This window comes from Triticum aestivum, chromosome 5D, assembly GCF_018294505.1.
Source record: "Triticum aestivum cultivar Chinese Spring chromosome 5D, IWGSC CS RefSeq v2.1, whole genome shotgun sequence".
Lineage (NCBI taxonomy): Eukaryota > Viridiplantae > Streptophyta > Magnoliopsida > Poales > Poaceae > Triticum > Triticum aestivum.
The window spans coordinates 48,551,039-48,561,073 of NC_057808.1; positions in this window are offsets into that span (position 1 = coordinate 48,551,039).

Below are 10,035 nucleotides of genomic sequence, written 5' to 3' on the forward strand. Positions count from 1 at the left end.
TTAGAGAGATGTCTATCTAAGTGGGAGTTCTTAAGTAATATGATTAATTGAACTTAAATTTATCATGAACTTAGTCCTGATAGTATTTTGCAAATTATGTTGTAGATCAATAGCTCGCGTTGTTGCTTCCCTGTGTTTATTTTTTGTTCCTAGAGAAAAATTATGTTGAAAGATGTTAGTAGCAAAGATGCGGATTGGATCCGTGATCTGAGGATTATCCTCATTGCTGCACAGAAAAATTATGTCCTTGATGCACCGCTAGGTGACAGATCTATTGCAGGACCAGATGCAGACGTTATGAACGTTTGGCTAGCTCAATATGATGACTACTTGATAGTTTAGTGCACCATGCTTAACGGCTTAGAATCGGGACTTCAAAGACGTTTTGAACGTCATGGACCATATGAGATGTTCCAGGAGTTGAAGTTAATATTTCAAGCAAATACCCGAGTTGAGAGATATGAAATCTCCAACAAGTTCTATAGCAAAAAGATGGAGGAGAATCGCTCAACTAGTGAGCATGTGCTCAGATTGTCTGGGTACTACAATCGCTTGAATCAAGTGGGAGTTTATCTTCCAGATAAAATAGTGATTGACAGAATTCTCTAGTCACCATCACCAAGTTAGTAGAACTTCCTGATGAACTATGGTATGCAAGGGATGACGAAAGTAATTCCCGAGCTCTTCGTGATGCTGAAATCGACGAAGGTAGAAATCAAGAAAAACATCAAGTGTTGATGGTTGACGAGACCACTTCAAGTGTTGATGGTTGACGAGACCGCTAGTTTCAAGAAAAGGGCAAAGGGAAAAAGGGGAACTTCAAAAAGAACGGCAAGCAAGTTGCTGCTCAAGTGAAGAAGCCTAAGTCTGGTCCTAAGCCTGAGACTAAGTGCTTCTACTGCAAAGGGACTGGTCACTGGAAGCGGAACTACCCCAACTATTTGGTGGATAAGAAGGATGGCAAAGTGAACAAAGGTATATTTGATATACAGATTATTGATGTGTACTTTACTAGTGTTTATAGCAATCCCTCAGTAATTGATACTGGTTCAGTTGCTAAGAGTAGTAACTCGAAACGGGAGTTGCAGAATAAACAGAGACTAGTAAAAGTGAACAAAGGTATATTTGATATACAGATTATTGATGTGTACTTTACTAGTGTTTATAGCAACCCCTCGGTAATTGATACTGGTTCAGTTGCTAAAGAGTAGTAACTCGAAAACGGGAGTTGCAGAATAAACAGAGACTAGTAAAAGGCGAGGTGACGATGTGTGTTGGAAGTAGTTCCAAGATTGATATGATCATCATCGCACACTCCCTGCACTTTCGGGATTAGTGTTGAAACTAAATAAGTGTTATTTGGTGTTTGCGTTGAGCATGAATATGATCTGATCATGTTTATTGCAATACGGTTATTCATTTAAGTTAGAGAACAATTGTTGTTCTGTTTACATGAATAAAACCTTTATGGTCATACACACCAACGAAAATGGTTTGTTGGATCTCGATCGTAGTGATACACATATTCATAATATTGAAGCCAAAGATGCAAAGTTAATAATGATAGTGCAACTTATTTGTGGTACTGCCGTTTAGGTCATATTGGTGTAAAGCGCATGAAGAAACTCCATACTGATGGGATTTTGGAATCACTTGATGCTTGGGAACCGTGCCTCATGGGCAAGATGACTAAAACGCCGTTCTCCAGAACTATGGAGAGAGCAACAGATTTGTTGGAAATCATACATACAGATGTATGTGGTCCGATGAATATTGAGGCTCGTAGCAGGTATCATTATTTTCTGACCTTCACAGATGATTTGAGCAGATATAGGTATATCTACTTGATGAAACACAAAGTCTGAAACATTTGAAAAGTTCAAAGAATTTCAGAGTGAAGTGGAGAATCATCGTAACAAGAAAATAAAAGTTTCTATGATATGATCGCAGAGGTAAAATATTTGAGTTACGAGTTTGGCCTTCAGTTAAAACAATGTGAAATAGTTTCACTACTCACGCCACCTGGAACACCACAGTGTAATGGTGTGTCCGAACGTCATAACCGTACTTTATTGGATATAGTGCAATCTATGATGTCTCTTACCAATTTACCACTATCGTTTTGGGTTATGCATTAGAGACAGCTACATTCACGTTAAATAGGGCACCATCAAAATCCGTTGAGACGACGCCTTATGAACTGTGGTTTGGCAAGAAACCAAAGTTGTCATTTCTTAAAATTTTGGGGTTGCGATGCTTATGTGAAAAAATTTCATCCTGATAAGCTCAAACCCAAATCGGAGAAATGTGTCTTCATAGGATACCCAAAGGAGACAGTTGGGTACACCTTCTATCACAGATCCGAAGGCAAGACATTCGTTGCTAAGTATGGATCCTTTCTAGAGAAGGAGTTTCTCTCGAAAGATGTGAGTGGGAGGAAAGTAGAACTTGATGAGGTAACTGTACCTGCTCCCTTATTGGACCACAGAAATCTGTTCCTGTGACTTCTACACCAATTAGTGAGGAAGTTAATGATGATGATCATGTAACTTCAGATCAAGTTACTACCAAACCTCGTAGGTAAACCAGAGTAAGATCCGCACCAGAGTGGTACGGTAATCCTGTTCTGGAGGTTATGTTACTAGACCATGACGAACCTACAACTATGAAGAAGCGATGGTGAGCCCAGATTCCGCAAAATGGCTTGAGGCCATGAAATCTGAGATGAGATCCATGTATGAGAACAAAGTGTGGACTTTGGTTGACTTGCCCGATGATCGGCAAGCAATTGAGAATAAATGGATTGTCAAGAGGAAGACGGACGCTGATAGTAGTATCACTATCTACAAAGCTAGAATTGTCGCAAAAAGGTTTTCGACAAGTTCAAGATGTTGACTACGATGAGAGTTTCTCACTCGTATCTATGCTTAAGTCTGTCCGAATCATGTTAGCAATTGCCGCATTTTATGAAATCTGGCAAAGGGATAAACAAAGCTGCATTCCTTGATGGATTTATTAAAGAAGAGTTGTATATGATACAACCAGAAGGTTTTGTCAATCCTAAAGGTGCTAACAAAATATGCAAGCTCCAGCGATCCATCAATGGACTGGTGCAAGCATCTCGGAGTTGGAATATACGCTTTGATAAGTTGATCAAAGCATATAGTTGTATACAGACTTGCGGTGAAGCCTGTATTTACAAGAAAGTGAGTGGGAGCACTACAGCATTTCTGATAAGTATATGTGAATGACATATTGTTGATCGGAAATAATGTAGAATTATTCTGCAAAGCATAAAGGAGTGTTTGAAAGGAGTTTTTCAAAGATAGACCTCGGTGAAGCTGCTTACATATTGAGCATCAAGATCTATAGAGATAGATGAAGACGCTTGATAAGTTTTTCAATGAGTACATACCTTAACAAGATTTTGAAGTAGTTCAAAATAGAACAGTCAAAGAAAAGAGTTCTTGCCTGTGTTACAAGGTGTGAAATTGAGTAAAGACTCAAAGCCCGACCACGGCAAAAGATAGAAAGAGAATGAAAGTCATTCCCTATGCCTTGGCCATAGGTTCTATAAAGTATGCCATGCTGTGTACCAGATCTATTGTATACCCTACACTGATTTTGGCAAGGGAGTACAATAGTGATCTAGGAGTAGATCACTGGACAGCGGTCAAAATTATCCTTACTGGAATAAGGATATGTTTCTCGATTATGGAAGTGACAAAAGGCTCGTTGTAAAAGGTTACGTCGATGCAAGTTTTGACACTAATCTAGATGACTCTAAGTCTCGGTCTAGATACATATTGAAAGTGGGAGCAATTAGCTAGAGTAGCTCCATGCAGAGCATTGTAGACATAGAAATTTGCAAAATACTTACGGATCTGAATGTGACAGACCCGTTGACTAAAATTATCTCACAAGCAAAACATGATCACACCTTAGTACTCTCTGGGTGTTAATCACATTGCGATGTGAACTAGATTACTGACTAGTAAACCCTTTGGGTGATGGTCACATGACGATGTGAACCATGGGTGTTAATCACATGGTGATGTGAACTATTCATGTTAAATCACATGGCGATGTGAACTAGATTATTGACTCTAGTGCAAGTGGGAGACTGAAGGAAATATGCCCTAGAGGCAATAATAAAGTTATTATTTATTTCCTTATATCATGATAAATGTTTATTATTCATGCTAGAATTGTATTAACCGGAAACATAATACATGTGTGAATACATAGACAAACAGAGTGTCACTAGTATGCCTCTACTTGACTAGCTCGTTAATCAAAGATGGTTATATTTCCTAGCCATAGACATAAGTTGTCATTTGATTAACGAGATCACCTCATTAGGAGAATGACGTGATTGACTTGACCCATTCCGTTAGCTTAGCACCCGATCGTTTAGTATGTTGCTATTGCTTTCTTCATGACTTATACATGTTCCTCTGACTATGAGATTATGCAACTCCCGTTTACTAGAGGAACACTTTGTGTGCTACCAAACGTCACAACGTAAATGGGTGATTATAAAGGTGCTCTACAGGTGTCTCCAAAGGTACTTGTTGGGTTGGCGTATTTCGAGATTAGGATTTGTCACTCCGATTGTCAGAGAGGTATCTCTGGGCCCACTCGGTAATGCACATCACTATAAGCCTTGCAAGCATTGTGACTAATAAGTTAGTTGCGGGATGATGTGTTACGGAACGAGTAAAGAGACTTGCCGGTAACGAGATTGAACTAGGTATCGAGATACCGACGATCGAATCTCGAGCAAGTAACATACTGATGACAAAGGGAACAACGTATGTTGTTATGCGGTCTGACCGATAAAGATCTTCGTAGAATATGTGGGAGCCAATATGGGCATCCAGGTCCCGCTATTGGTTATTGACCGGAGACGTGTCTCGGTCATGTCTACATAGTTCTCGAACCCGTAGGGTCCGCACGCTTAAAGTTACGATGACAGTTTTATTATGAGTTTATGTATGTTGATGTACCGAAGGAGTTCGGAGTCCCGGATGAGATCGGGGACATGACGAGGACTCTCGAAATGGTCGAGACGTAAAGATCGATATATTGGACGACTATATTCGGACTTCGGAAAGGTTCCGAGTGATTCGGGTATTTTTCGAAGTACCGGAGAGTTACGGGAATACGTATTGGGCCTTATTGGGCCATACGGGAAAGAAGAAAAAGGGCCTCAAGGGTGGCCGCACCCCTCCCCTTGGTCTGGTCCGAATTGGACTAGGGAAGGGGGGCGCCCCCTTCCTTCCTTCTCTTTTTCCCTTCCTCTTTTCCTATTCCATATGGGAGATGGAAACCTACTAGGACTAGGGAGTCCTAGTATGACTCCACACTTGGTCCGCCCCCTCCTAGGGTCGGCCTCCTCCTCCCTTGCTCCTTTATATACGGGGGCAGGGGGCACCCCAGATACACAACAATTGATCCTTGAGATCTTTTAGCCGTGTGCGGTGCCCCCCTCCACCAAATTACACCTCGATAATATCATTGCGGAGCTTAGGCGAAGCCCTGCGTCGGTAGAACATCATCACCGTCACCACGCCGTCATGCTGACGAAACTCTCCCTCAACACTCGGCTGGATCGGAGTTCGAGGGACGTCATCGAGCTGAACGTGTGTAGAACTCGGAGGTGCCGTGCGTTCAGTACTTGATCGGTCGGATCGTGAAGACGTACGACTACATCAACCGCGTTGTGATAACACTTCCGCTGTCGGTCTACGAGGGTACGTGGACAACACTCTCCCCTCTCGTTGCTATGCATCACCATGATCTTGCGTGTGCGTAGGAATTTTTTTGAAATTACTACGTTCCCCAACAGGACCTTCATACTGCTTCGGAGGCATGCCGTCTTTTTCGTGCAAACATTGCAGGTCCTCCCGTGCCTCACGTGTATCTTTTGTCTTCCCATACACGCCCAAGAAGCCTAGCAGGTTCACGCAAAGGTTCTTCGTCACGTGCATCACGTCGATTGAAGAGCGGACCTCTAGGTCTTTCCAGTAGGGTAGGTCCCAAAATATAGATTTCTTCTTCCACATGGGTGTGTGTCCCTCAGCGTCATTCGGAGCAGCTAGTCCGCCGGGACCCTTTCCAAAGATTACGTGTAAATCATTGACCATAGCAAGTACGTGATCACCGGTACGCATGGCGGGCTTCTTCCGGTGATCTGCCTCGCCTTTGAAATGCTTGCCTTTCTTTCGACATTGATGGTTGGTCGGAAGAAATCGACGATGGCCCAGGTACACATTCTTCCTGCATTTGTCCAGCTATATACTTTCAGTGTCATCTAAACAGTGCGTGCATACGTGGTATCCCTTATTTGTCTGTCCTGAAAGGTTACTGAGAGCGGGCCAATCGTTGATGGTTACAAACAGCAATGCGTGCAGGTTAAATTCCTCCTGTTTGTGCTCATCCCACGTACGTACACCGTTTCCATTCCACAGCTGTAAAAGTTCTTCAACTAATGGCCTTAGGTACACATCAATGTCGTTGCCGGGTTGCTTAGGGCCTTGGATGAGAACTGGCATCATAATGAACTTCCGCTTCATGCACATCCAAGGAGGAAGGTTATACATACATAGAGTCACGGGCCAGGTGCTGTGATTGCTTCTCTGCTCCCTGAAAGGATTAATGCCATCCACGCTTCAACCAAACCATACGTTCCTTGGGTCAGCTGCAAACTCAGCCCGGTACTTTCTCTCGATTTTTCTCCACTGCGACCCGTCAGCGGGTGCTCTCAACTTCCCGTCTTTCCTACGGTCCTCACTGTGCCATCGCATCAACTTGGCATGCTCTTCGTTTCTGAACAGATGTTTCAACCGTGGTATTATAGGAGCATACCACATCACCTTCGCAGGAACCCTCTTCCTGGGGGGCTCGCCGTCAACATCACCAGGGTCATCTCGTCTGATCTTATACCGCAATGCACCGCATACCGGGCGTGCGTTCAGATCCTTGTACGCACCGCAGTAGAGGATGCAGTCATTAGGGCATGCATGTATCTTCTGCACCTCCAATCCTAGAGGGCATACGACCTTCTTTGTTGCGTATGTACTGTCGGGCAATTCGTTATCCTTTGGAAGCTTCTTCTTCAATATTTTCAATAGCTTCTCAAATCCTTTGTCAGGCACAGCATTCTCTGCCTTCCACTGCAGGAATTCCAGTACGGTACCGAGCTTTGTGTTGCCATCTTCGCAATTGGGGTACAACCCTTTTTTGTGATCCTCTAACATGCGATCGAACTTCAGCTTCTCCTTTTGGCTTTCGCATTGCGTCCTTGCATCGACAATGACCCGGCGGAGATCATCATCATCGGGCACTGGTTCCTCTTGATCTTCAGCAGCTTCCCCCATTGCAGCATCATTGGGCACATCGTCTGGTTCCTCTTCATCTTCAGCAGCTTCCCCCATTGCAGCATCACCATATTCAGGGGGCAGATAGTTGTCATCGTCCTCTACTTCTTCGCCGTCTTCCATCATAACCCCTATTTCTCCGTGCCTCGTCCAAACATTATAGTGTGGCATGAAACCCTTGTAAAGAAGGTGGGTGTGAAGGATTTTCCGGTCAGAGTAAGACTTCCTATTCCCACATGTGGGGCATGGACAACACATAAAACCATTCTGCTTGTTTGCCTCAGCCACTTCGAGAAAATCATGCACGCCCTTCATGTACTCGGAGGTGTGTCTGTCACCGTACATCCATTGTCGGTTCATCTGCGTGCATTATATATAATTAAGTGTGTCAAAAACCTTTACAGAACATCATGAATAGATAATTAAGTGACCAAATTAATAGAAGTTCATCATCACATTAAAACCAAAGTACATACATAGTTCTCATCTAACAACATATAGCTCTCCAGAGCATCTAATTAATTAAACCATACATTGAAACTATGTAAAACATTTCAATGCGAAAACAAATGCGATCATAATCGCAACCAAGGTAACAATTCATCCAACGGCATAATGATACCAAGCCTCGGTATGAATGGCATATTTTCTAATCTTTCTAATCTTCAAGCGCATTGCATCCATCTTGATCTTGTGATCATCGACGACATCCGGAACATGCAACTCCAATATCATCTTCTCCACCTCAATTTTTTTTATTTTTTCCTTCAAGTAATTGTTTTCTTCTTCAACTAAATTTAACCTTTCGACAATAGGGTCGGTTGGAATTTTCGGTTCAACCACCTCCTAGATAAATAAAATCTATGTCATGTTGGTCGGCATAATTGTCATAAACAATAAATGACAAATAGTTATAAAAAGACAATATATACCACATCCGAATCATAGACAAGACGAGGGCCAACGGGGGCGGATACCAAAACCATCGCACTATATAGTAAGAAGGAATAATAAAAGTAACAAAATTAGACAAGTATCTATCTGAAGTAAGAATTTTTTTTTCTTTCAGAAAGAAGATAAGAACAAGAGGCTCACCACGGTGGTGCTAGCGACGAGATCGGCGCGGGCGATCGACGGCGGTGAAGACGGGGACGGGACGTGACGGACCGCTAAATCTAGACAAATCTCGGGGGAAATGGAGCTCGGAGGTCGAGTTTCGAGAGGAGAAAGATTAACTAGTGTGGCTCAGACATTTCATCGAACACCTCATGTGCATAGGAAGTGAGCTAGAGCACCCAAATGCCCTCCCCTCGATGGCCAGAAAAAATAGAGCACTGTGGACTGCCCTGCTGCGGCGATGGGGTATATATAGGCAGCTCATTTGTCCCGGTTTGTGGCTGGAACCGGTACTAAATCCGGGCCTTCTGTCCCGGTTCATGCCAAGAACCGGGACCAATGGTTGTGGGCCAGGAGCGAGGCCCATTAGTCCCTGTTCATGCCTCGAACCGGGACCAATGCCCACGAGGCCCCGGCTGGCCCCCTGGGCTCATGAACCGGGACGAATGCCCCCATGGGTCCCGGTTCGTGACTGAACCGGGACTAATGGGCTTGCCATGCCCGAACGAAAGCCCTGTTTTCTACTAGTGAACTACAACAAATCCGTGACCCACATGAACCTCAAATTAGCATTGAATCGGTCATTTTCCCAGAGCCATGTTCCAGCGAGCCACGTGTTGTGAAGCACGGGAGACATGACGTATTGGCCATTACTCGCCACTCATGTCCCCACATCGCTCAAACACCTATTCACACCCATCTATCACCGCCTTTCGTTTTCATTGATGGCGGTCCATGCTCTACAACCACACAGCCAAACTAGCCTCCGTCGGCGATAGCACCCAAGACCGCTGGGTTGTGGCCGTGACGCAGGGGGTCTTCATCCCCGGACAGTTGGAGAGGGTGTTGAAGTCTCCTTCCCCCATATGCACAAGGCCGCGAACCGTGTGTATCGACTGCCCATCGACAGTAGGTACTTCGACTACTAAGTCAGGGACTTTAGTTTGGTTGCTACTTGCTAGGACATCCCCCATGGAAGGGGCGGGGATTTCGACGATCCCATCGGGGTTTGCTTCGGCGCCATCCGCTCTATCTCCGTGGCAGCAGTTCTATCTCTGGCGAACGCTGTAAGTACATCAAACTCGACAATGCTTCTTCGATTGTGCAGATTCGATTATATTTTAGCGGCTAGGTTTCTAGGGTGGCTGCTGCTCCAACGGTGATGCTAGGATCATAGCACCATATCGATTTTGCATCTTCTCATGCCATCTATCTTAACCCTCTTGGTCATTCTAGGAGCAACCACTTGTAACACCTCGGCCGCAACCACTGGTTCCATGCTGTTGCACCTCGCCTGGTCCTACGGACCAACACTAGTTTTCTCTACGCACATTGTCCTCATTCGAGCACCTCGCCAGATCTAAAAACTTCTCGGTCAGTCACCCATCCTAAAATTACAGCAGACCAAGCACGCTTAACCTGGAGGTTGTTTGGAGATGAGGTTTCAGAAAAGAAGGTGTACCTTGTTGATATGAGTAGTTTATCATTCCTATTAAGTTGGGATTTCACACCATCGGTCCTCATTTAGAATTAGGTT